General features: G+C 45.1%; 1 long non-coding RNA gene across 2 annotated transcripts; it reads left to right on the forward strand.

The window, feature by feature from the left end:
- The first annotated feature begins 2,417 nt into the window (after positions 1-2,417).
- Positions 2,418-5,666, forward strand: LOC122188616. Of its 2 annotated transcripts, none has more exons than XR_006181621.1 (3): positions 2,418-2,481; positions 2,666-2,800; positions 5,260-5,666. It is a non-coding gene; the product is annotated as an uncharacterized LOC122188616 (long non-coding RNA). The 2 variants fall into 2 exon arrangements; XR_006181620.1 differs by having other exon boundaries at positions 2,439-2,454.
- The last annotated feature ends 21,703 nt before the right edge of the window (positions 5,667-27,369 follow it).

Raw genomic sequence — 27,369 nt, forward strand, 5'->3', positions numbered from 1 at the left:
CCCAAGACTCCTGCATTTGACACTGGATCTGATGGACTTCAGCCCAGATCTTTTTTCCTTTGAGCGCGTTAGCAAGGGAAGAACAGACTGCTGCTTGCTGCTTCCAAAGACAGTGTATGAAGGAACTTGCTTCAGTTTTAGGCATAGAATTAACTTTTGTTTAAGTCTACTGCATAGACAGACACAGAAGAGCCTGCATGCTATTAGCAAGATTCTAAATGAAGGAACCAATTCATTTCATTATTGATAACAAAGTCATCCTCCCAGAATAGCAAATGAGGTAAGACTGGCACTTTGAGATAAGTTCCTGATTATTGTCTATGGACTCTGTTACATTCTATTATTTCTCCCAGATCAAACTTCACCATTCTTAAATGCAGACACTTCATACTTATTCCTTCCACAGAACAATTATATATATATATATATATTAAGTTTTCCATACTTGTTTGTTTGAATACGGTAGAGAATATCCAAAAATTCCGAAGCTAAACTCTTTAGCTAAGCACTGGGCTCCAACAGACTGTTGGAAGAACTTAAAGCAATGAGTAAATTATTAAGTAGCACTAAGCCAATTCATAATTCATCATTATTGATATTTATACCAATGGTTGCTGGTGAGGAAGGAGATGAGAAGAGGATGACGCTGGTCAGCCAATAGGGAAAGAAGAGCAATGTATCTGAAGGACTGAAGAGGTCAGAGGAGTCGTGTGGATCAGGTTGGCACATGCCTTGTGATGGCTGCAGCTGCAGTGCCCTGGAAGATTCAGAACAAGGTTGGCCTCATTGGGAGGGAGAAAAATGCAGGGTAGATTTAAGTTACAGCTGGACGAAATAGGAATGAAACTGAGAGGAAGAAGTCAGAACCAGAGTGCATGGTGGGGAACTGGAATGAGGAGAGAATCCAGGGAAATTTGTAACGCTGAGGAATGGGAAAAAGGGTGAAGATGCTGTAAGAAGACTTGGCAGGACTTTCACTGTACCCAGTAACTGGAAGAGCTCTGTGAGCTCTACTAGAAGTGCACTAGGGGAAGGCAGACATTTACAGGGTGGAGAAGTGAAGAGCAGTGCTGGGCTTGGTCGAGGTTTTGAAGCAGGATAGTGTGTCATACGAACGTCCCACGCTGCCCACGTGTCTCCTTCATAAATCACACAAGGTTTGCCTTACAACAAACCTTCAGTGAATGAAGCTGTCTGGCTGGATGCCTTCCAGATGGACTTCTCCAGCTTCCTGCATTAATGCCAGTATCTCAGCATCTGCATCCATCCCACTCAGAGAACAGCAGCACAGGATCCCCAGGCTGGCTGGCTGGCTGGCAGATCCTTCCTTGCCCATCCATACTGCAGGAGGACAGATTGCCTATGAAGTTGCTTTCTATGTGCTGTCATCCAGGAGTTCCAAGGGACTCTGTTAAATTGTGATTTATACAGATTTTAGAAGTGCAGAGACACCCTTGTAGCAAGTTTGTTTTTAATTTGCAGCCGTTTAATAAAGTTTTGCTCATTGACAAATCCCCTTTTCACCTAACCCATTCCTCCTTTAAATTGTACGACCCACTTCAACCCATTTAGCTCTTGATCTAATACAAGCCATTCTAGCCCTTTCTGCAAATAATTAATCCAATTTGGATTAGGGTTATTATAGATGGTCTTAGTCCTTGCTTGATAACACTTCATTTTTACCTGGTGCTTTCAATTTTATCTAGTGTTACGAGGCACAGAAGGCAAATCAGGAATGTCTCATTGTAGATGAGCCTGCATCATGATTTAGTATGAGAACTGCTGCTCTTCTTGCAGAATCAGGGACAGAGAGAAATTCTCCTTCTTGCATGAATGGGATGACATTTATTACAAAAAATCATGTGCACCACAGAAGCAAACAGCTGAATTTTATGTTTAGAAGGTAAGAAAGAAGAGAGGTGTCAACTTGAAGAGAAGCTTAATGTGTCACATTATCAAAAGTTACATTTCAGAGCAGCTGAATGGATGTTTCAAAGCTCTGATCCCAAACATGCTCTATAAGTCCGGACTGCTGCTTCTTTTAAATCATAACCTGTTCAATAACACTTCCTTCTGCTACCTTTTAATGCCTGGGCAACTTGCACAAACATCCTCATTCTGATGAGCTGTGCAAGCACGGTGTTGGCTGTTTGGGTGATGCTTTTGCTCCACCTCTCTCAATGATTCACCTGTCCCCATGACTTCCCACCCAGGTTCATACCAGCAAGTACCAGTGTCCCTGGCAAACCTTGCAGCAGCCAAAATGAGGTGAGCAAGGCAAGAACAGAGCCTGCGGGGATTCCTGCAAACAATGCAGGTGGGAGAGAGTCCCAGCTGCACTCACTGAGAGCTCCCCAGCATCACCTGCCCATATCTGCATAAAAGGGAGTGAGCAAAGAGCTGAGTGAGGATTTTTCATTGCCTTAAGTGGCTTTGGAGGACTGGTCTTGTCAGGTATTTGCTTGGGAGTTACACGTGACAGTAAGTTTGGAAATCTTACAGCCCACAGAAACTAAATTATAAATCAGCTTGTAGCATTCCTAAGCCAGCCAGCTTCGTTGAGATCCTTGAGAAAGGCTTATAATGGTATATGAGCTGATCTAGGAACAAGACCATAGCACAAAGCATGTAACCTATAAAAAGCTGTCTTCTCCCAAATTCTTAGGCCAGGCTGTGTGGAGCAGAGAACTGCTTGCCTTTCTGCATGTATCAGAAGGTTTGGGTGTACTGCTGTGCTCTTGCAAATTGTTACACCATCAAGAGCCAGAGAACCACTGGACGTTGGATCAGCATCAATTTGGTAAGTTTCTTTTATTTTTGATTCCTAGAGAACAGGAGCTCTGCACTGAATCAATTAAAGCAAGCCCCAGGCAAATTGGGAGGTTAATTGATGAAGGACCAGCTTCCACTACTTGGATCACGGTTGTCAACTGGAAATGGCTGGGAAGTTTGTTTCCAAAGCAGGAGTTGGACAGATACACCACAGTGCTTTTGTCTTTACCTTTTCCTGACAAATAAGGATGAGCCATCCTATATGCCACTTCTATTCCAGTGGCGACGCTGTAAAGGTTTGCACTGCAGAAGCTCACGCTCTGAAAAGGGAAGCATCCATCTACACCAAACATCCATCTGTTGCTCCACAAGCTTTGAAAAATGCCTGTTTTTCCATTTGCACTTAGCATGGGTGCTGTGCTCATAGGATGTTGTGCATTGCTGGTGACACGGGCATGAAAAAGCCTGGAAAACGTGTGTATTCTTGTCCAAGCAGCTCTGTTCCCTCTTCTGCAAGTGTTGCTATTGATTGTTTTACCTTGTTTGTTTATTCAGTTTAATCCATATTGACAAGCCAGCTTCAGAACTGTGTACTCTTGTATGCTAATGGGCCATGGTGATCTGATGTGCATGTGGTTGTCCAGAGTATAAATTAACCAGGTGGCAGGAACAGTCTGCATTTCCAGCATTGCCAGGATGGTGGAAAAGAGGTGATCAGATGATAAATGGGTGAGAGAAAGGTGGGGGGGAAATCTCAGGAAGGAGGAAGAATCTGCTTCATTGCTTTTGCTGGGATGTGGTCAATAAAGAGAGCCCCAAAGGAGGATCCTTCCAGTGAAAAAGGGGACACAGGAGCTGCAAACAATGCACCTGGACAGACCCAGATCCCACTTCTGCATTCCTTCCAGTTTTCTTCCTCTCATTCTTGGTGGGAGATGAGAGCAGCTGCACCCATGTGCTGGAGCGATGGTGACCCTGCTGTCACCATGGAGGGGACTGCCTGCCCTGGGTGAGCTCCTCAAGGGACAGCATCTGCTCAGCTTCATTACATGGAAACAGCTGCTCATGTCTGTTGTGGTGGGACCTGAGGGGACTTCAAGCACCAGAATTGCCATCTCCATCACACCTGCAGGACTGGAGGTTTACAGGCTGTGGTCATCCTGGGTGCGTTTAACCCAGCAGGAAGCAAGAAGAGAACTGGAGGTGGTTGCTAATAAACTGAACAAGGCTGTGTATAAAACAAAACTTTGCTGATAGCTTGTGCCTCTTCCATGCCTACAGCTGGCTTGGCCCAGCAGATGCAGCTTACAGAGTGAAGTTATCATTGTGGGAGTCTCCAAAGACCCATTACCTTACTTGTCCCTTCACAGCCCAACACGTTTTACTCTTACATTTACTCTGAGCTCTACATGGCTATAAATCATGCAGTGCATTTGGAGTACCACATTCCTGTGGTCCATCGTGAATTAATGTGTACTGGCATTGCTACCACACTGAAAACACCACTAAGCTCTAATTCAGCAGAATCTGTGATGTCAGGCTAAGCAATAGCAGAAATATCATAGCAAAATAGCCTCATTGCAGAGTCTAATTGCATCCAATCCAACAAATTAACACATTGCAGGGCTTGACTGACTAACTGCACACTTAACAAAAGCCTCCTGCCTTCAGATGTATTGGTGTCAAACAATCACAGGCATCGTTCTGTTACACCAAATCGTTCAGCTCCTGGGCAGTAAGCTTTTCACAAAGCATTTCTCATCTACTTTTTGCAATTTCAAGACAGCTTTTTCTTGTCTACTTTTTGCAATTTCAAGACAGCTTTAATCCCATCAACTGTCTTTAACTTGACCAAGAAAGAGTATATTTATCCATGGATTCTTCAGGATGCCTGCTAGATACTGGAATAACACCTTTGCAAATCACTGATTTGGGCTGCAAATCAGAAGGGTTGTAGAGATGCTGAAAGGTAGGCTGTAATTCTTTTATTTATTCTTTTTAGCCAAGGGAAGATGAAGAATTCAGTCTGAGGAAAGGATGAACAGTAGTTTTATGTAAGACAAAATGAGTGACTTGCAATGAATTAAAAAAATATGTTAAGCTAACCACCTTAGCTTGTACCTATCCCTAGAATCCCAGCTGAGGCTGACTTCTTATTTACTGAACATTCTTTTTATGTTTTTCCAGTAAGAAATGGCTTTGCAATCAACAGGAACAGCAGAAGTATGCTTCATTTTCTTCCATTTGCCTTTCACTTTTCCCTTTTTCTACCTTTAAGATCTCATTTTCTCTGGAGGGTGAGGTGGGCAGACTAAAACGCCTTCGTTTTTCCAAGCAGCTGAACCAATATTTTAAATAAAGCATACGGAAAACACATTTCTGATGAAAACTAACATATCAACAAATTACATCCAGCAAAACGAGCAAGCTGTGGCTGTTCTTATAATCATCTTTGGGCTTTTCTTCTGTTTGCTTTTCCCTTTTTAGGAAATACATTTCGCCAGACTTGGCTGCAATTCTCTGGAGCCATTGGTGTGAGCCCCCACCTGGAAACCCATCTGGAAGACAACGGAACATGGGGAGCAGTGGTGGAGCTCAGCAGTGAATATCAGATGGAGCTACATGTGCTGCATCACACTGAGAGGCTAAAGCAGATGACAGGAAGACAAGCAGAGCTGTAATGCATGGCGTGGCATACAGTGACTGCCCGCCAACATGGCAGAAGCAGCAGTGCTTCCCAGGGTCTTCCCAGCTTGCCTGGATCTGACACAAATGCTTGGCAAAGGTGCTGGAGGCAAGGCTGAAAGGGCACAGAGATAGGAGACAAACTTGCAGCCCTTCTTTACTCTTGTTCTGCTTTATTTTGCCTCTGCTTTATGATGCCTCTTCCAGTTTCTGCTCAAATGAAATCTGCCTTTCTAAACTCACTGCCTTTTTTTTTTTTGGGACCCCCCCCCCCCCCCCCCTAAGGGGGTTATCATTGTTAGGAAAGGGTGAAGCATGCCCAGCTCAAACTGTGTGGTTTACTCAGGAAAGAGAGCAAGGGGAATTGGTTTCAAACTGAAGGAGGGGAGACTGAGATTGGATATAAGAAAAACGTATTTTACTGTAAGGCACAGGCTTGAGTTGACCAGAAAGGTGGTGGATGTCCCATCTGAAAACATTCAAGGTCAGGCTTGGAAGTGCTCTGAGCACTTGATCTGCTGCAGGTATCTGTGTTCACTGCAGAGGAGTTGGTCTTGAGTGTATGTCATTTGGACATGTTTCAGGTGAGGCACTGGCACAGGTTACCCAAGGAGGTTGTGGATGCCCCATCCCTGCAGGCATTCAAGGCCAGGCTGGATGTGGCTCTGTACAGCCTGGTCTGCTGGTTGGTGACCTGCACACAGCAGGGCATTGGAACCAGATGATCACTGTGGCCCTTTTCAACCCAGGCCATTCTATGATTCTGTGACATCCAATAATTCTCTTTGCAGCAGAGCCATCTCCCTGTTGCGCACTGGAGGGGGTGTTCCACCCACACCAGTAGAAGTGTGAGGGAGAGAAATGCTTCTGCTGGACCATAGCTCAAGTGTTTTGAGCTGTAGGCTCTGTTTTCCACCTCCCATAAGAGGCAAAACTCCTGAATTTTCAGCAGGAGGCTCAAGTAGAACTGTTGGTGATGAGGTAACTCAGATAGCTTGTTTTTCATCCTGGCATGGGCTGCTCCTTTCTTTTGCTTTTCTCATTTCTGTCCCTCAAAACCTGCCAGCTCCCATCTGCAGGGCGCTTCTCTTTCCATCAGTCCATCAGAACATCCCATCCATATTGCCCAACCACCAGCCACTGCACCTGGAGGGCTGAGCTGAGAGCTTGGTATATCTGGTGAGTCAACAGACATCAGCCCAGCACTGAATCAGACAATTCCCCTTCTAACCAAGCTCAAGCCCCTTTGACACCCTGCCACCACGCTCACATCTCTGTATTTGCTCTTGCACCCATCTGAGCATCCTGTTACTGTACTAGTGCGTCCCGGTCTGACTGCACCCAACCAGTCCATGCAGCTCTGTAGTTCTGTGCTGGTGTCTCATCTGCCCATATCTCTCCCCTCACGGACCACTGACATTTGCACAAGGTGAGACTTGAATTTCCAGTGTGACACCATGTTTATCAAGGCAAGAAACCAGAAAATACAGACTTTCCAGCAACAATCTGGGATTCTTCAGAGCTTACCTCTTGAGCAAGTTTTTCCTCCCTCCCTTCTTGCAACAACCAGCTAATGTTTGAGCTGTTAATAAAAAGCTGTTCTCAGCTTCCCTAACTCTGCCCCGCTCAAGAACAACATGTGCCCTGTGTTTCCTTAGCTTTGCTTATCGGATCTCCAGCCAAAATGAATGGCCAAATCTCTTGCAAACAGAGAAATTAAATGAAAACAACGCCAGTGCCAAGTTCTTTGCAAACAGAGAAGTGAAGTGAAAAATGCCAGTCTCTGTAGGTTCACCCAGCACGTTGAATTATTATCTGTCACGGCCCTTTCTTACATTTGTCCTTTCTCTCTGGTTGATAAATAAGACTTCCCACAAGTTCTGAAGCCGAACTGGGAGCTGTGTAGCAGATAATGTTAATAAATCTTAGGGGCTATCTCTCTGACTTGCCTGGCAGCCTAATAGCTCAGAAGTCTTGCGGTTTCTAATGTCTTGCTTTTTTTAAACGTGTAACTTTCAAATCTTTCTTTCCTTGCCCACAGGCCCAGTGGTCAGGTTGATATAGACGTGACTTTGAGTCCTGATTTGTACAGAAAGATCTTTTGGGCTGATGTGCTGCAGTTTGGTGCCCAGAGTTTCTGCTTTCGCCTGGGCAGCAGATGCCATCCCAGCGTTGTGTGCAGGTGCTGTGCTCGTGGTGTGGGCAGCCCCAGACTTTGCCACAGCTCAGTGTGTTGGGAACTGTGTGATGCTCTTGGACTCAGATCTGCTGTGCTGGTTTTGGCTGGGATTGAGTTAATTTTCTTTCCAGTAGCTGTTATGGTGCTGTGTGATTTAGGATGAGAATACTGTCAATAACCCACTATGTTCAGTCATTGCTGAGGTGTGCTGCTCAGGGCTGAAAGCATTTCAGCATCTCACACTGCCTTGCCTGCACGGGGCTGGGGGTACACAAAGAACTGGGAGGGACAGAACCCGGATGGCTGACCCAAACTGCCCAAAAGGATGTCCCACACCCAATGTCAACATGTGGAGCTAGAGGACTGGGGGAGTTGGCTGGGGATCGGTGGTGGGTGGTGGACAATTGCTTTGTGAATCACTTGTTTCCTGTCTTCTTTTATCGTTATTATTTTCCCTTCCTTTTCTTCCTTGTTGAACTGCGTTTATCTTAACCCATGAATTTTACCTTTTTTCTGATTCTCTCCCCGAACCCATTGGGTGGGAACGGGCAAACAGCTGTGTGGTGCTGAGCTGGCTTCTGGATTAAACCACAGCAATTCCTTTTGGTGCCCAACACGGGGCACAAAGAGTTGAGATAACAACAGATTCTTAAAACATGAACCAGAATGGCAGGAACTATTTGCTGACAATCTTTCAGAAAGTCTGCTTGGGTGGAGATGCTGCTCATGCATTGAACCCTGAAGGTCATAGTGCCAAGACTGCACCCAAGTGCCAGCAATGCCACTACTGGCCTGGAATGGATCCAGGCAACGGATCAGTGTGGAGCAGCTGAGGGAACTGAGATTGCTCAGTCTGGAGGAGTCTTAGGGGAGATTTTATCACTTTCTACAACTACTTGAAAGGAGGTGGGGTCAGCCTCTGCTCCCAGGTATCAGCAACAGGATGACAGGTGATGGCTTTGAGTTGTGCCAGGGGAGGGTCAGGTTTGGACATTAGGAAACATTTCTTCTCAGGAAGAGTGGTGATGAAGTGGCACAGCTGCTCAGGGAGCGGTGGGATCACTGCCCCTGGAGGTGTTCAAGGAATGTGGAAATGTGGCACTGAGGGACGTGGGCAGTGGCCATAGTGGGGGTGGGTTGGGGATGGACTGGATGATCTTAGAGGTCTTCTCTAACTTTAATGATTCCATGATTCTATGCTTGGATCCAGGCGATGGGTTCAGGCTCGAGGCAGGCTTCTCCAGCCAGGGGCAGCAAAGAATGTTCCATGTGGGTTGCTCTGCAGAGATGTCTGTCTCTCCCTGTTGAAGGGACCTGATGGAGAGAAAATCAGCCTTGGACAGCTGATTTGTAGACAGGTGAAGCTGATAGGTGAAGCGAAGCCCAGACATGGGACAAAAGCAATAAAATGCAATCCTAGATCATGCTTGACATTACTCCTCTTTGGTCACTTCAAAACTGGCTTGGAAATGGGTCCCCATGGCACCAGAGATGGAGAGCAGCTGTCTGTAGCATTCAGTATTTCTAGGTGATCAGATCCCAGCTCACCTGACACGTTCTCACTGCCCTTTGGCTGCTGCTCACTGTGCAGGTTCCCTGGCAGGAATGAGGACTCAATCTGAAGACTCACCATTCCTCCTAACAGTGCTTGTGAAGTGATGCATTCCAGCTGTCTCTTAGAGTCTATTTCCAGCTTTTGCTTGTCTTCTGGAAACCCATCTATAGAATATTGCCTTAGGTTTGTTTTGCATGCTACCGAGTTCTTTCTCCCATGTTTCTATTACCTGTTGTTGCAATAGAAGCATTGGCCACCAACACACTTCTCAAACACCAACAGAAACCCAGAAGCCTGTGTCTGAACCCAGAACCACTGCTGTCTTCCTTCAGTTTGATATTGGGTTTACCTGGAGTTCTCCAAACCTCCTCCACTTTAAAGGTGGGATGATGTCTGTCAATCTTCTTTAAATATGGAAACTTTTCCACTTCTAATGTTGGATGTGGGTGTCAGAGTTTTGCACTCCAGTGTAACTACCTGTGCCTCTACTCCTGCTTTTTTGTTGTTTCAAATGGTATCCTTCCTGGCTGGAGCTGCATTGTTCATCAGACATATTTATTACCTTGTCTAGTGTCTTTGCTATTGTTTCTCACCGAGTTTTCTCACTCACTCTAGTTTTTGTTCCTTGGCAAAATAACAAAAGCCTTAATTTTGCTGTCTCATTTTTATCCCTTCTCAGCTCCTTATCACACTTTTTTCCTGTTTCTATTATCAGCATGCTTCAGCAAGGTCTTCTGACTGCAAATCCAACAGTTGTGCTCAGACTCTGTCTGCACAGCCTGTCTGGGTGCTTTGTAGGTGCATTCCTGGACTCTCCAGACGCCGGTGCCCACTTTTCATGTGCTGCTGCTGGCTGAGTGTATGAAGTACCTCCATATTTCAAATATCGAATCTGCGCATTAAGTACTTCTGAAAACGGTCCAGTTCAATTAGCAGCACAGCTCTGGGCAAACCTCTGTCCGTAGAGGGATCTCCATCAATCTCTTTTCCTTCATCGACCTCTTTTTTTTTTTTTTTCTTTTTTTTTTTCTTTTTTTTTTTTTGGCAGCTTTCTGCAGCAGAGATTGCTGTCAGCAGAGAAGCAAGCTGCAGGATGGAGTTGTATCTCCAAATTGTGGGAACACCTGCACCGAATGCAGAGAGCAACCTCAAGGAACAGGACAGGCTGTTGTTCCCCAGGTGTCGCAATGCCTTCGTGGTGTCAGACCTCTGGAAGCTGAATGTCTTCAGCCGGGCTGAAGATGGCACCAGTTGCCATCTTGTGTCTGACTCAATATAGCAATGCATGCTTGAGTGTGCACAGCACAGCTGTATGACCACAATGTTCATGTTCCAGGCTCTCTTGGTGGTATTTTCCATTAGTGTAAAATAAGGAAGATGTGTCTTGTACTCCACGGATGGAAAATTATGCAGCTGTGCACCAAAAGAGGTATTTCTGTGTGCACAGTGTATATCTGGTGGAGAGATCTGGAAGAGCAGGAGATGCCAGGCTCTCTAATTAAATAGTCAATCAGTGGGCACATGGGACTGTGCTGCATACCCACAGGTATTCACCAAGAATACCCACTGTTCACCAAGAAATCACCAAGAGCAGTGACACATCCAGCCATGCACAGGGACACGTGTGACACAGGGCACAACTCGTCCTTGGTGCTGCTGGCCAATGGAGTTGGTGGGACATCCCCTGGGAGCTCTGAAAGCCTGATAGCTTTGCACAATCTGCATGGGGCTGAGCTGGGGGAATGGCTTTGCCCACATTTGGGCACTGAAGTTAGATGGCTTTGTCTATAAAACTTACTTGGATTGCTCTGCACAAAAGCAGAAGGTCATTTATCCCATTTACAACCAGCTCACACCAGCTCCTGCCTGGAAGAGCCTGTTTTCTTCCGTGGACTTTAAATAGAGCATCTGGCAGTGTGCTCAGACATGCTGTCTCGCTCTTAAATCCACGAATGTAGTGGGCATGAGTCCACCCAGGATCTCCTGCCTGTCCTCATGCCACGCTCCTCGTCCCAGAGATGGCAGGTGACTTCCCATCCTGTCTCTGTTTCTGTTTTTCCAAGTGAGCACACGGGGACGGATGCTCCTCTCTGATCTGCCTTCCATGCGCATACTTCTTATGCATCACAGTGCAGCAGCACTTTGTAATAATCAAAACTGTGCATGTCAGAGATGCATATTACAGCCTCCTAGTGATTTATTCAAGCAGCCGTGATGAAGCTTTTACTACTCTCAGTCTTTGTAACAGGACGTCGTTGCCATTATTATGATTATTCACTTTAGAGCGCATGAAAACATGTTAAGGACTCCAGAGACACTGAAAGAAACAGCCTTTTCCCAAACACTTCCATCTGAAATAAAGATGCATGGCAGCAGGCTGGTGCCAGAGCAACAAAGAAGGCAGAGAATAGCAAAGCATAAAGCTCACAATCTGTGTACTCACAGTTGCATCTCCCCTCGTGGTCACTTTACATGAGTCTCAGAGTGTTCCTTAGGTTAGAGATGGGACAACCAGAGGCACCTCCACCACCACCACCTCCTTTGGATGCTCACTAGCAGCTTTACGTCCCCAGAAGCCCCAAATACCAATAGGAATGTCTACATAACCAACCTGCAAGCATCCCTCTGCTTGGCTGCAGGTGTTTGTGATGCTGGATGGGAGGAACCAACATGTCTTATGCAAAATTTGCAAGGCAGGACAGCTCTAGCAAAATAAATTAGGGCATGAACATAAAAGAGCTGCAGTTCTTCCCTGATTCACCAAGAGGGGATAATGAGAAGAGCAGCTTTTGTCTCTGCCTGGGTGGAAGAAAACACAGAAGTGTTTGTGGCTTCAATGGGAACAGTGTGAGCAGAGATACCAGGACTGGTGTCTGAACAGCCCAGGGGCAATTTTTGTCCTGATTGAGAACCACAGTTTAAAAATATTTTGTTTCCTTTGGTGCTACAGGCACTGAAAGAGAATTATGAAATCATTAAGGTTGGAAACAAACTCTAAGATCATCTAGTCCAACCATCTGCCCACCACCAATATTTTCTCCATAAACCACATCCCTCAGAGCCACATCCCCACGGTTCTGGAACACCTCCAGGGATGGTGACTCCACCACTCCCTGGGCAGCTGTGCCACTCTGATAAGAAGTTCTTCCTAATATCCAATCTGATCCACCTGGCACAACTTGAGGCCATCACCTCTCTGCCCATCGCAAAGAAGTTAATGGTGGCTCCAGATACACATCTCCATATCCCACCAGGGCAGGATGAAAGGCATGGTGTAAATCTCTGTGCACTTTACTCGTGGAGAAATCGGACTTCTCTCTGGAGTAGAGGCAGACCTGTGGGGCACAACTCATCTCAGCTGGTTTGGGACATGGGATGCGTTTATATCTTGGGAAAATGATGTGTGTGAAACAGCCCTGCTGTTGCTCCACGTAACCAGGTTTTGTCTGCAGTGACTTCTTGCAACTGGACATGCTTCCCTTCCCATCAGCATTTGCTAACATGTACGATGCTTGCATGTAAGGCTGACTTCAAGTTAAACACTGATGGATGCTGGGTGTAAGGGTGAGAGATGGTGTGGCAATGATGCAGTCACAGGGGAAAGTAGGAAATGGTGCTGGTGAGAAGCAAGCAACTTTGCAAGCAGCAACTTCCAAAGGTGGAAAGCACAAAACAGGGCAGGGCTTGTTTCCTATGGCCAACACTACACACAATGAGGGTGGAAGCCCAGGCTGAGTGTTCGCTGTGAGCATCTTCCATGCAGGCAGAGCGGGAGCTTTCATTTAAGCTCTTCTATTCATAAAACTCCGAGTGTGTAACATCACTGGAGCAGTTGTTTCCAGAGGTTTTGCACCTAGAAATAACCCTGGGAGTTTGGGAGCCTGCAGTGATCCCCTGGGAGCTGGATTGTGCTCACACTGGGTGTGCTGCATTCAGAGCACGTCGGGAATTGTTGTCAAGGCTGCGAGTGCCCCAGTTTCTGTAATCAAAACCTTCCTGCGATTTGCATCCCAAAACACAGACGCTGACAAACAGCAGATTACATAACAGCCCGCTTTGTTTATTTGCTTAAACTTGAGTTTGCGTTACGTTTCAGAACAAATACCCAAAAAAAACACCTTTTTTCTTTTCTCCTTTTTATTTTATTTTATACCTTTTAGGCCGAGGGCAGCATGCGGGAGCTGATGGGCTGTGCAGTGCAGTGCTGGGCAGCAGGAGTGGGCGCAGAGGGATTCCCCACCCCTGCACCAGAGTCAGCAGCAGAGATTACAGGTGAATTAGTGTAATGGGAGACCCTGCGGCTCCCAGCTTTGCCGGGCCGATGCAATTGAAAATTCACATGCTAATCCAGAGGGCTTATCCAAAGAATACATTTACATTTCTCTGCTACCTTTTATCCGAGAGGATCCCCAAAGCACTTTTAGAGTTAGAGCGTGGTGTGATGTTTCCATATACAAAGGGCTTTAATTCCCTGCTGGGTTCTGCTGCGGAGAGGTGGAAAAAAAAAAAAAAAAAATAGAAAAAGAAAAGGAAAAAAAAAAGACACACAAAAGTTTTCTAGGAGGAAGCACAACGTGTGCAGTGTGGTCAGCAGCAGCAGCACGAGGGACAGCTGATGGTGAGCCCTGCAGAGGTCACATACGAAGGTGGGGTTGGCTTCTGCTCCCAGGTAACAGTGATAGGATGAGAGGTGATGGCTTTGTGTTGTGCCAGGGAAGGGTCAGGTTGGATATTAGGAAATGTTTATCCTCAGAGAGAGTGGTGATGCAGTGGCACGCATTGCACGGGGAGTGATGGGGTCACCATCCCCGGAGGTGTTTCAGAACCATGTGGGCAGTGGGCATGGTGGGGTTGGACCTGGTGATCTTAGAGGTCTTTTCCAACCTTACTGATTACATAACTCTATGATTCTACTAGGGTAAGCTTTTGATGTTGAGATTTGTGAAGCTGCCTGCGTGGGAAAAGCCTGGAAGGAACGTCCCCATGACTACCAAATCCAGCCTGAGCTGGGCAGAGGAAACCTCCTCACTTCTAGAAAGGTGCAGATGTGGGCTCTTGGAATAACACATAAGGTACAAATAACTTAACAAATCTCTATGGTACTGAGATATATAATTTCTTTTCGACAGCAGCATCTTCTGGCTCTGGCAAGGAAGATGGCAAGGAAGATTCATGATCCTTGAGGTCTCTTCCACCCCAGGCTATTCTGTGATTCTGTAATTCAGCTGTGATGGGAACCAGAGGTCTCCATGTCTGCTTCTGGGATTGCTGGGTTAAAACATAAAGCTCTTCCAGAGCCTGGTGGCTGTAGTGTGGGCTCAGAGACCAGGAACACCCAAAGTCTGAGCCCAGCAGCTGGGTGCTTGCTCTGGGAACACCTTTACAGCCAAGCAGGCAAGCCCTGCAGCCTGACCTTTAGCCAGAGCACTGATTGATGGATTGCAAGATGCTGCAGTGGATGGAAAGGGCGCTGGGATAACTGACAGCTGTAATGAGAGGGGTGGCCTTTCCCCAGGCATGGGCTGGTGTGAGGATGCTCTCCACACATCGGTTTGGGCTGGGAACATAACAGGGATGGGGAGATTCGACCTTGGCTGCTTGCTGCTCATCTGAGTCTTTGTTAAACTACGTGGAAAAGGGAAGGTTCACTGGGAAGTGACAGTATTTCATCAATCCAGGCAAAAAAAAACCCCACTTTTTGGTTTTTCTTGCCTTCTCTTTTCTGTTCCCTTGAGATATATGTGGTAGGATCGTGAGGCCAGGCACAATTCAGTGCACTCCCTTTGGGACCTCCCCCTCTTTTCCTGCTTTGACAAAACCACACACCTGAGTCCAGGACCTGGGTCTGGTGGAAACAAAGAGCAAAACATCACATAAATTTTATCAAGAGCTGCAGAAATATGAAAAATTAAACCAACTACAGCAGCAGAGAAGATGACAAGCAAGCAAATAAGCAGTAAAAGCATTCCAAATTAATTTCTTGTTAGCTGTCAGCCATACCATGCTGCTCCATCAGGGATACAGGGTTTCATTTTCTCATACACTGAACCCTCAGCAGTTCCCTCTGTGCACCACTCCAGAGGCAGAAAGAAAGAGATCTTTTAGCTTAAAAAAATAATAAGAAATAAGCCTTTAGATTGAATTGGCTCTGCACTGGAGCTGCCCAGAGAGGTGCCCATCAGCCGTAGAATCATAGAATCACTAAGGCTGGAGAAGACCTCCAAGATCATCAGGTCCAACCATCAACCCATCACCGTCATGCTCCAGAAAATGCTGAGTTCTCTCCATCAGCACCTAAGGCTCCAGTGTTTATTCCCTACCACACCTCTTTGCAGCGAGCTGGTAGAGCTGGGCTTGCTGCCAACAGCCTGATAAACTCACAGAAACACCTGAGATGTGGCCAATTGGTAAACTGTGCAGAACGGTGCCAGGCTTGTGGCACTCTTACAGAGTGAAGGAAATCCACAAGGAACCCATTACCCAGTGCAGTAGCTCCTGGAAGAGCTGCTGATCGTTGTGTTGGTGTTGAGGAAGTTATTCTCCTGGGGTGATCTCAGCGGGGAGAAAGGCATCAGAGACATCAGTAAGAGCTGATGGTGGAGAAAAGGAGAGAGTTCAGATTAGGAGAAGCTGCTGAGCATCTGCAGGGATGGGGAAGCTGCACTGGGGACTGAGGGAGGTCTGGAACTGTGGGGCACTGAGTGCCTGGATATCAGTGCTGCACAGTTCATAGAATCATAGACTCACCAACGTTGGAAAAGACCTCCAATATCATCCAGTTTAACAGTCCACCTACCACCAGTATTTCCACACTACACCACATCCCTCGTTACGTACAACATCTGAATGTTTCTTGAACACCTCCAGGGGTGATGACTCCACCACCTCCCTGAGCAGCCCATTCCTGTGCCTGACCTCTCTTTTGGAGAAGAAATTTTTCCGTACGTGCAACGTGAACTTCTCCTGGTGCAACTTGAGGCCATTCCCCCTAGTCCTATGGTACCTCTCATGTGAGTAACTTCAGAAGCAGAAGAGACAAACAGAAAAATGCTTTGTACTCAGAAGCATGCATTTAGCAGTGGAAGTCCTGTACATCTGAATGAACTCCCTTTACCAGAGGGTTTTTTCCCTTTCTGTTGAAAAAATGAATGCGCCTAGCCTAGAGAGCCAATAGTTCTTGCAAGTTCTTTTGGCTCAGGCCTCAGACAAATCCTTAATTTGAAGGCTGCATAGGCTCTTTCCTTATGCTTTCCCTAAGGCACAAAAGCCATTGCATATACTGGGGAAATGTGGCCCAATGTGGGAGAGGCAGTGGGGCAGAAGCAGCACAGCCATGGGTGGATGGAAATGCTGTAATCAGTGCCCAGGCTGCAGCTCTGTAACACCCTCTGTCCCCTCCAACTGGGGTCACACCAGAGAGGTTTTACCTTCAGATCAGCAGCTCCAGCGTGCTGCTAAATTCAGCTGCTTCCTCTGGCCAAGACCTTTAAATTTTACGTTACAATAGTTACATTTCAGCAATAAGCCATTAGAATCTCAGCCAAAACCTTGTTAAACTGTCACGACCCCCAAAAGACATAAATTCCCCTTTCTGTGATTCATGAAACATATTAAGAGTCCCTTAAATATCCCTTCCACAAATCTATTCCCCTCGGCACAGCAGGGTTCGCACTGATGCATCGCTCTGTGGGACAGATTTCCGTGCTCTCCGCAACACATTTTTAATAAGTTGTATTTCTATCCTTGCAGGTGTCCAAGAGCAGAAGCTGAGGTGGAGCTCTGCTGTTTCAGGGCCGTCTCACAAAGAAACGTGAGCTGCCTGGCTAAAGTGCAAGTTTTCAGCAGAGTGGTCTGGGATTTGGTTATTGGATGGCTTGCAGCTATTTAACCAGGGCACAAATGAGCTCAGGTGTCAATGAGCTCCAAGAAACCACTACTTAAAGCATCACCTGTCCATCTGCTTGGTAGGGTATCATCACTGCAAGAGTGGAATGCTCTGCACGGGGCAGTGAGTGGGATCCAAGGATGTACAAGGCCGTAGCCTTGCTGGCACATGTTGTGCCATGGTCTGAGCTTGAATATCTCCAACCTTCACATCTCCATCAAGTGCCTGCTCAGGAAGTTTATTATATTGAATAGATCCCTTGCCACTTAAGTAACAGGATATTACAGAGCAGCACTTCAACTTGCCTGTTGCACACAAGTGACCCCACCAGCTTCTGGACTGCCTTGTTATGCTGTACAAGGTACAAAACCCTGACATTGCTGGTTAGCCTCAAACAAGTTTTTATCTTTTCATTTGGAGACAGGGCAATACATTCTTACCTTGAATAGTTTGGCCTTCCTGTACACACAGCTGTATCTTAAATACTAGCTCACAGTGCACTGATTCTTAAGCATGTTGGCAGGTAAAACCACCATCCCAATGCAGTCAAGGGCATCTCGCCAAGTTGGCTAAGATGATACTGTCCACATTGCAGGTCACAGGATGCAGTGATGGTGAGCGCAGCACTGGAAAAAGGAAAAGAGGAATGTATCAAGAATATAGAACAATTTTAACTGTATTATTATTGTTGAAGATATTCTGTATTAATTAGATGAACTACTAAGCCATCAAAACAATAATTAGTGCATTTTTAGCTGTATGTTTTGAGTTCCCTTTTGCCTACAAGAGGGCTGTGAGTGGAACAGCTATAGCAAAAAAACCTGCAAGTTTTATACTTCTTGTTGCTTTTCTCACCCAGTAGATCATGTTCTGACTCAGCCCCTTCTTTATGCCAGGACTGCTGGCAAGAAAAAAACCCTCAATATAGTAACTTAAAGAGTCGAAAGCCCATAAGATGTGAATCTGAAACCAACAGATGAATGTGGAGTTTTGCAATCAACAAGCAGCTTGTTCCACTGAGACTGGTTCTTAGCCATAGATGCCAATGGCAGCCATTCATTATGTGGAGGGTTTACAGACTCAGACCTTTCAATAATCCCTTTGGGATCTCATCCTTTCACAGGTCCTTGGTGTTATGGTCAGGAGGCAAAATAACATTTTCCATGTTGTGAAATACCTGAATATAAATTGGGGATATTTCCTGTACTTTTTTTTTTTTTCCCTCAGACTGAACTGGAACAACCTGTGTAGCTAGCAGTAAGACCAAGCTTGGTATTGGGAAACTTAATGCTGAGTTTTCAGACTGCACTTTTGGACTGTGTTTATTGTCAGACCCTCTTCCACCAGATGTATGCTGTGCTTACAGCCCATACATACTGGCCCAAACATTTCTTGGTCCAAAGATGTGGTTTCTCACCCTTCTGTAGGGCAAATCCATCAGCCACTGCCCTCCCAGGGGATGCTTTTCTAGCATATCCTTATACCAAAGTGATGTATGGAAACGGTGTCTTGCAACTTATTTCTCACAAAAAGCCCATTTACATGCTTCATAAAACCTACAACTCTGCAAACATCACGCAGAGTGGTGATGTACAGCCAGGCCTTCAGACATCACCACATCTGCTCGGAGAAGGAATAGCAAGACCTCACCAAGTGAAGATGATTTTCAGTGCATAAGACAGTCTCTCAGGAAATACATCATGTTTATGCACAAGTTACTGAGACACTTCAGAGAAGCTTATTACGATAAAAAAGGAAGCTCCCCCCCAGTCCACCTGCACACGTTGCTCACTTGGTCCTGCACTGGAGACCATGACAGAAAAAAAGATTTGCAGCAGCAGTATATAGCTGTGAACAATTACGGCCTACACCAAGAGAAGATTATGCTACAGAATTATTTCCCAGCCTGCCCCCTTTCTGTACACCAAGATAGAGAGAACAGCAACAAGATCAGCGATGCTGTAAACGTGGAAATGCATGGAAGTCATCAATCTCTCTCCACAGCTTCTGTGACCCATGTGTGCAAAGTAGATCAAGACCCAAGGAGCCTACATAGAGCAGTGCCAAAACCAGTGTGAGTTATCTTGCACGCCAGATGCTCTCCCATAAGCCCTTAGGCCGAGGTCAAACTACCAGCATGTACCCGAATGAACTCATACAAACAATCTATAAAGTCTAGGTAAAAACAGTTATTACTGAGAGAACAGTTTTTCGCAGAATGACTACTTCATCCTTGACCTTTCTGTCCCGCTCTTCAGAAGAGACCGAAACCTTCACAAGGAGAATGTAGGAACTAAAATTTCATAACTCTACTGGTGATTGAAAATCACGGGCGCAGTGGAGACACTGCATTTTCGGCTTGTTCCTATTGACCCTTTCCTGTAATACAAATGCCAATGACTCTTTTCTGTCTCTGCTCTGCACAGGCTAATAGCTGGTGACATTCTTCCCTGCCAACCTCTTTCTCCCTCTGGACAGGTTACCTACCCTTCATCTCAGCACTTTCAAAACTTTTCTTTCCTTTTTGTACTCCGTTTTTTTCCCCCTGGCCAAGTTCTTTGCTCCCTCCCTTATGTAAAACGCTTTATCCTGTAGGAGGCACAAGGCTGTGTGCACGCTGATACCCAGGCACTGCTTAGCAAACGTGTAGAAGTGTTTGTATTACAGCTAACATGAATTCTGGGAGGGAAGTCAAAGGTTTGGTTGCTTTTATTTTATTCCCTTTTCACCAAATGCTTTGTCAGTGCCATTTCTAAGCCCAACCATGAGATTTCTCCCTGAACCAAGGGAAGAAAAGGCCAAATTTCTGCTGGCCACTGTTCAGGGTCCTCACCAGGCCCCTGGGAACACCAGCTCCATTTTTCACAGTTCCTGTCATTGGGATAAGATTTTCAGCTGATTTCTTCCTCTCCAGGTGCATGTGTTGCACTCCATTCACTCTGCCAGTTGCTCTGGTCGGAGTAATGATATTTATTCCAGCTGAGCAATTCCAGGGGAAGAGAATGATGGACTTAAATTGAGGTCATATTTTGCAGATCCCTGTGTCCTAAATTTTCTGGAATGACAGAAAATCATTTTAGCCAGCACATCGTGTTGTTTATCATCATTAACAAAACTTAGTGATTGAGAGGGTAAATTAGTCCAGAGGAAAATGCCCAGAGATAACAGCCAAGATCTCTGTCAAGACCATGTGTGGCAAAAGGGAGGGTGAATGCTACTGGCAGTGAAGAACTGGAGTTGGTGAGTTGGAGTTGAAGCCAGGTATGCAGTGTGGGATTCTTGGTGGGATGCTTTGTGCAGTGCCCCCAGTGCTGTCTGCCCTTTGGATGGACGCTGTGTTCCTGTTAGCAGAGAAGCAGAGCTCACATCTGGCAAGAAGGCTTTTGTTTGCCTGGCAGAATGGCAGTTTCAGGGCTGCAGCAGCTGAATCTGTCAGCAATGAATGCTGCAGGTTTTGGGAGTGCTGAGCAAGGCTTGCTACAACTCACGGAGACACTGAGTTGCTCCAGACTCTGGACGGACAGAGATAAAAGGTGCAGGTATGTTGAGCTGCATCACGCCTCTCCATTAAAGATTTTTGCAGTGCTGAATATTGAGGTCACAGTGAGGAGGATGCGCAGCAACGTGCTGGAGCTGGGGGATATGTGCAAGGTAACACTGAGCCTTCCTAACCCATCTCCTTGTCCACTCTGTGTACTGAAACAAGCGAACCACGCTCCAGGCAGGCCATATTTTCAGGTGAGGAAGGACTGTGTTCTGCAATTCTGCCTTTTAACCTACTGACTGTCTAGGGACTGCAAGATGTCCCTTTGTCACCTTTAATCTCCCCGCACCTTAGGGGTTATCCACTGGGGACCCAGAATGGGAGCTCTGGGCCTCACCATGAATAAACTCCCCAAAGCCCCCAGCAGAGCAAAAGACAAAAGCAGTCTCCAAAAATATGATCTCACCAAACGTGGTTTAGTTTTCCCACGTTTCTTGCAGATGTTTATTATTTATCCCCAAAATGTGGTGCTTATGGCTGCTAACCAGCAGAATAGTCACTTGGGCTCCCAAACCTTATCTGCTCCCATGAGGTGCAAGTGCAGCAAGCAGAGCTAATATTCCACTCAGACCCTCTTTGACAGAGAATCTTAGTCCTGAGTTGTCCCTGCAGGTGAGGACACTGTTCAGATGGGCACCAAACAACGGGAAGCACCAATCAGCTTCTCCACAAAATATATCTCAGTCTTCTGTCTTCTTACATGGAGCAGATTCCCAAAAGATAACTGGATTAAATTGGTCAATGACAGAAATTAACTTCTTTTGGACAAGAAGGGCCAGTTCTGTGTCAGACTGTGGCATTAAGCCGAGTTCAAATTATTGTGATTGCCTTTCAAAACCCCCAGGCATGACAAGCATTTGCATAAATACAAGATGTTAATACATAAGTAAATTAAGGTGAGAAACCCAGAGGCAGCTACTCAGACCACTTCAGCACAAAAGTATAGGCTTAATTTGTGTGCACAGTTATCCCCGTTCCATGTCCAACGTACCTAATTAACCATTTGCAAAGGCAATCACTCCATTAGCATGCATGGCCATGATTCTTACACATGCACTGTGCACCTGTATTGACACATTTGGGGCTAGATCTTTGAAGTTTAGCTCACCAATCCGCTACCAATTTTGTGCTACCAACATGAGTCAGCCAATTTCTTGGAGCAAATGGTCCCGTTCTGTAGAACTGTTTCCTCTGGTGTCGTGGACCTTGTCCCTAAATTTTTCCACTCTGCACTGCAGAGATGCTGTCTGTGATACAAGGTTATGGCAGATGTCACCAGATGGCACTCTTACATCGATTCTTCCTCGTTCTTTTTTTTTTTTGTTGTTGTTTGTTTTGTCTTTGTGTGTGAGCGAATGTTCAGCATTGAATAGACATTCCCTGTAGCAGAAATTGTTCCATAGTGTGAAGGTTTGGCTTAGAGTCAATTCGTACATGGACGAATTGCATTGAGCATCAGCTGTCCATAATTGTTGAAATGTAATTCCTAGAAAAGTGGTCAGATTCCACTTTAAAACAAAAGATGGAGACTGAAAGCTACTTTATATCCTCCTGTATGAAAATACTAACACTGGGGCACAATACAGAATGTTTTTTCCCCGGTGTGTTGATGAATTATTACCCACAGGTTCTCATGGTGCAATTTCACCCAAGAATGGTGTTGGGTTTTATTTGTCCTAAAAGAATATAGTAAGACAAGCATGTCATCCAGCTCAGAAATCTGCCAGGAGGACCTCTAAAGCATCAAAAGAAGGTTATTCTGAAATAAAATATGCCTTAGAGAAGGTGAAACAATAGATCAAAAATATTACTTGTAACATTCAACAGAATGCATCCAACATGCTGCTAGGAGTTAAAAATGAATCCTCAGAAGAGAGGGCAAATCCCCCTGTTTGTTTTCTTCTGATTGCTTCAAGGCTCTTATTGCTTGAAGCCAGCAAAATCCATACACCACACTCTGGGATATTGATTCGATAAAATATGGTACATCCTTGCCATAAAGAAACATGTGAGTTGAAAGACAGCAGAAACAGGTAACTGGGTCTCATATAGGCATTGTTTGCGATTACAAAACTCTAATATGGCTTCTGTGGGAACAGTAGCTCAGGCATGCTGTAGGTAAGAGGTTAGTTTAGCATGAAGATCTTGATTTTTTATACTTTCAGACTTTACATTACTTTTGTTTGTCCCTTAGTGTTAGGCTTCCTGCTGGAGCCACATCCATCTCCAAGCATCAAACTCATATCTGCTGAATAAGACAATATTCTCCAATTGACACTCATTTTCTTTTACTTTGTCCTGGTTGAAATCTGTAAGTTGAAGACGCATAGCAATGTAATTAGGCAAATAATTACAGAATCATAGAATGGTTTGGGTTGGAAAGGACCTTTAAGATTGCCTAGTTCCTGCTATAGGCATGCAAACTTCCCACTAGCACAGTCCCATCCAGTCTGGCCTTGAACACCTCTAAGGCAGTGTTGTTAGTATTATGTAGTGTTATTATTATGTAAGTGTTATTACTATTAACCTACTGCACTGTAACACAAGCGTCACAACAGCACTGATGCATCTCCCATTCCACCAGGAAGCTAAAGGGCCTCTCCATGCACCTCATTTCCAGCCCCAACCTTCTAAATGTCTATGAAAAGATGGGGGAGGCTGTAGGAAACAGGGATTTGAAGACTGTAGAAAATGCCTTATATAGGGGGATTTTCAAGCTCAATCTGTTTGTCTCATTAGGAGGACAAGAAGATGACGTGATTACAAAAGACAAACGACCTTGGGTTGGTCGTTGGTTTTTTTTAATCTAGTAAAGAAAGACATTGCCAACAGAGACAGTTCAAGTACCAACAGTGGGAAATCCACTGGCAGAAGATTTAGCATGGGCTATAAAACCTAATAGGAGGCATATGCTGCAATGAAGCCTACAAACTCTAGAGTACAGCTGCAGGCACTTAGTGAACACCATTCAAACATGACCACAATGTCAGAGCTGGTACAAGCATTGGTGAAATTAGGAGCTGATTCCAGGCAGAATGCTGTGCCCAGATGGTCAGTCCAGGTCAGTCACTTGAAGCCTGGACCCAGGTGAAAACTACACTCATAAGAAAGAATCAGCAATACATTTATTGCTTTATTATTATTTGTTAATTATTATTATTACATTTGTTATTGTATATTGCATACTTAATGGGGTGTATGGTAAATGTTGAGACCTGGCCTGCAGCACTGATGGAGCACCTGGGGAAAGGAGCCAGTCAGCCCTGGGAGCACAGGTGAAGGCAATTCAGCTGTGATAGGAAGGGATGGAGCCTGGCTGCACCTCTCAGACCTCATTTGAGGGCTGGCTGCCACTGGGGAAGGATCTCTTTCTGGAGATTCCTTCTTGGTGAATCTTTCCCCTGCAAACCTGGAATCTTCTGATGGGGTGAGCAATCTTCTTTCCTTTATAGTACCTCTCTGTTGTGCCAGTCCTTTTGTTATCACACCTTTGCTGTAATGCCTTTTCCATTGTATTTATCTGTCCAATTGCTATGCTGGGCAGGATCATTGACTTGTAGTCAATAGTTTTGGTGCGTGCCCAGTTGGCCTTCAGCTGTTGAACCAGGTGTCTGCTACCAGTTCTTTAGGCATCTAGTTTGGGACAGCGCTGTTGTTCTTATCAGTCTTGGTGAAACCCTGATCATTCTCAGTCCTGAGCAATGCTTTGGGCATCTTGTTGTCTGCCTGAGCAAGGCCTTGGGCATGATGGTCAGGCCAAAGGAGGAAGATGAGGGGGGTGCCACAGCCCTATGGATGTGTGGTTGGACACACAGTCTTTCAGGCTTGTTACAGCTTCCGACATCTCTTGGATGTTGCCTGTGGTCTTGGAAATAATCATGTCTTTCAGTGAGGACATAATTCTTAGAGTGAATAAAAATCATTCAGTGCTTTAATGAGATCATTACATTTGGTTTCAACTGTCTTTCCCTTCTCCAAGGTCTTTCAGTAGGAGAAATAGCACCTTCTAATAGAAACACGTTGTGTGCCTTGAGTTATGGGTTTGTTTTCCTGGGTGCTCTTCCTCCCACCAAACTGTGCAGCCTCACCTGTGCCCTGGCCACAGTTTTCCTCAAGGATTTTTTACAGCTCTAAAGACCACAAAGCAGGATATGTCTGGAGGGAAGGTGCTGCTGATTTGTAGCCTCCAATTAACCCTTTGTAGATGCAACTTCTTTCTCACAGTTGCAAATGATTCCGGACAATCAGATTATTTTTCCATGCATAAATATAATCCTATTATCTCTAATTATGCCCCAGTGTGTAATGCTAAACAAATCCCATCTTTTTGTTACGTATAACCTCCAAGAAACTTATTACGTTCCATCTCAAGTCATTATGCATAAGTATCTCTTTTAATCATTCCTTGCTTTCAGCCCCTCCAGACCTCAATTATTTTTACTCCCTCCTAATGTGTTACTATGATTCTGTAACTGAATGGACTGCAGCTTTTTCACATAGTGTTACAGACCCTAAATGGATGACCAGGGGTCATTAAATGGTTTTCAAGTAACACGTTTACAGATGATATATATATTTATATGGTCAAACTGAAAAGCACCTGACAGATCTCTTTGTTTCCAAGATGGAAGATTTTCATCATAACACATCAAGCCTCAATCTGATAATTATTTGCAAAATTATTTTCCTTGGTTTTATCAGCACTTTGCCACTGAAAGAAAAGTCCATTTCCTTAACTGCATAATTGCTAATTCTTTATTAGAAAAGTTAAAATTATCTGTTGGAGATTTTGGAAGAAATTATCATTTTAAGGTCTCTTCCAGAACAAAGATCCTTGAGAGAACAAACAAGCAAAAGAGCAGTTTCAAGCCATTTTTACCTATAAAGGGTAATAAAGTGATTCTGCTGCACACAGCATTGGTACCCAGCCTGTAGGAGATGATTTCAGAGATGGCCAGGCACACCTTCTGAAATTGCCATCTCCTGAATAATCAGGATCATCATCATCATATTCATCACAATCATCATCATATTCATCACAACGTGATGCCACCAGCATTGTGTTTGAAACCCGGAGCAGTTGGAAGCTCTTTCTGATAGCAGTTCCCATGGACCAAGCGCACTATTATCAAATAGCCTTTCTCTAACTATCTTAGAGCCAACATTCCACTTGGACTGGCTTCTTGGTGCTGCTCTAACAGTTGGGGCCCACCAGTCTTTGTGTATCCTTCCGGCAAGCCTAACCATGACACCTTCTCCCTTATTTTATGCTAAGCTCTCTCCATTTGTCAGTGGCATGTCAGATGCTACAGAAGCACGAGAAGGTTGATCAGAAAGAACCACTGGGGTCTTCAGTTCAGCTCCTCAATCTGAACAGGAGTACTGCCCCAAATCAGGGCTAATGGAAGAGTTCAAGGTCTGAGATGCCTCAATCCCTTGGAGCTCTGCCCCAGTGCTGCACCACACCTCTGTTGTAGGCTTTCTAACGTCCAAACTGAGGCCCTGGGCTCTGTGAATGTTGCATGCCTGCTCTTATGATCTGCCAATACTGGGGATATTTCTGCTGCATCATCTTTGTACTTGGTGTACAAGTAGTTATAGGCTGCGTTATTAACAATGCGATGCTGTTCTGGCTCATATAAAAACAGTTATTTTGGATTTCTCCCCAAAATGCCCTCCCTCTAGGTTAGCAGAGGTTCAGCATATGGCTCTCTCAACTGGGAATTGGGAACACAAATTCTGGGTCTGTCTCATTTGTAGGCCTTCTTGGAAGAAAGGTGACTCTTCCTAGCTGGAAAAAGTGGTGTTTGCTTTGGATATTTCCATAATGCCTACAAGCAGAGAGCAAAGCAGTGGATTGTCCCATTTCCAGGGCCTTGTCCTCTGAGCACAGTGCAACCTGTTGCCAAAATTATCTTCTTCCCTGGAGACTCCTTTGTGTTCAAAGATTTCTCTTGATGCTGTATTTCTTTAGGGAAAAAAATAGGGGGTAAAAAAGGCTATGAAGTCCCATCTTAGCATGTTTGAATCTAAATTAAATTCGTTTCATTTTGAGATGGGCTCAGTGGAAGAGTCTATTAAAAAAATTAGGAGCAGAAAACATCTGAATTGCAACCGCTGCAGGAAGGCACGAAGGCTCTTGTCAAAACCTCAATGTAAAGGACAATGCTGTGCTTCATTGTCAGAAGGAGATAATTGAAAATAGCATTGAATCATGTCATCGCAGAACTCCGGAGCTGAGGGAAAGTTCAGAAGGGGTTGATTTTTGTAGCAAATTATTTTCATTGTTGGAAAAACTGCTTGAACAGAAATTTGATCTTCCTTTAGAAATACTAAAAGCTTTAGAATACCACACAAACCTCCTCCACAAATTGATATTTCAGAGGCTTCCTTTCTCTGTAGTCGTCTTTATATTACTCTTTGAGTAGAACAGGCAGAATTTGGTCTTATTAGGAAAAAATCCGTGTATTTAGGCAAGAAGAAAACAAACAAAAAAACCCAACCTTCCCCCCCCCCACATATTTCTCGATGCTTCTACAGTAACAACGTGGTTGTTGAAACATTTCCCTTTGAATACATCTGCCATCATCTCATATGCCTCTTTCTTATTCATCATCACGGGAAAGGATTACAACAATGCCAGATCAGATTTAGTTCTATGACTAACAGAAGGTGTGTGTGAGAATCACTCCTAGATGGTAGAAAAAGAGCGAAGCATCCCTGTGCTGCCAGCTCCTTGAGAGGAAGCA

The sequence above is a fragment of the Lagopus leucura genome, unplaced genomic scaffold (assembly GCF_019238085.1).
Source record: "Lagopus leucura isolate 7727_CA_CO unplaced genomic scaffold, USGS_WTPT01 Super-Scaffold_100071, whole genome shotgun sequence".
Lineage (NCBI taxonomy): Eukaryota > Metazoa > Chordata > Aves > Galliformes > Phasianidae > Lagopus > Lagopus leucura.